The sequence below is a fragment of the Geospiza fortis genome, unplaced genomic scaffold, assembly GCF_000277835.1.
Source record: "Geospiza fortis unplaced genomic scaffold, GeoFor_1.0 scaffold992, whole genome shotgun sequence".
NCBI lineage: Eukaryota > Metazoa > Chordata > Aves > Passeriformes > Thraupidae > Geospiza > Geospiza fortis.
This window is the reverse complement of record NW_005054625.1, coordinates 285,145-286,028: the sequence shown is the minus strand read 5'-3', so window position 1 is coordinate 286,028 and position 884 is coordinate 285,145.

The window sequence follows — 884 nt, the reverse complement described above, 5'->3', positions numbered from 1 at the left end:
CGGAGCTTCCCCCGGGGAAGCACCGGGGCTTCCCTCGCCTGCGACGCCCCCGGTGCCAAGCGGGGCTGGGGGGATCCCCGGGCATCCCCGGGCTCACGGAGAATCCTGACGTCCGCATTGCCCCCGGCTCCTCAACAGCATCTCCTGGCGCTGGTTCGGGCTGGGGATCCCGCGCCCTGTTGCGGGCTGGGAACCCCGCGGTGGGGCAAGGGCTGGCTCGCTGTCGTCGCTGCCGTTTCTGGTCCGCGTCCCACCCGCAGGGGCGTCCCGGTTCCGTGGATGAAGCAGCCCCCTCTCGGGACACCGGGTCCCGGCTCATGCCGGTGGTTTCCTGGGCAGCGGGAAGAGGGTACCAAGGGATGTGTTTGTCCCAGGTTACCTCTGGCAGACCTGGGGGGCTGGTGCAGTGTGGGCACCGGGACCCCGGAGCCCTTGGGGTGCCCTGAGCTCTGGTTCCCTCTCAGAACCCTCCTGGATCGCGGGGCTCCGGCAGCGCAGGCTGAGCTCTGCACAGGTGTGACCTTGGGGTGTGTCGGCGTGGCAGGGCTGTGTGACAGTGCCCAGCACTCGGGAGCTCTCCTGCCTGTGCTTGGGGACCACCCTCTGGTGGCCGCCTCTGCAGCACACCGAGGAGCCCCGGCCAGCACCCCGAGGCGGGTTTGCCGGTGTTGGGGTGCTCCGGGGAGCAGAGGGACCAGAGGCAGCTTTGCTGGTGGAATAGCTCGGGGCTCCCGCAGCAGCACTGAGCTCTGCCCGACCGGCTGACACAGGTGCCTGTTAGTGCCAGTGGCTTCGATTTTGGGATGGTGGGAGAGCACCTGGATCCTGTCCCCAGAACTGCTCTGCCACGGCCGGCGCAGGGAGGGGGTGGGGGCGCCGGCCGG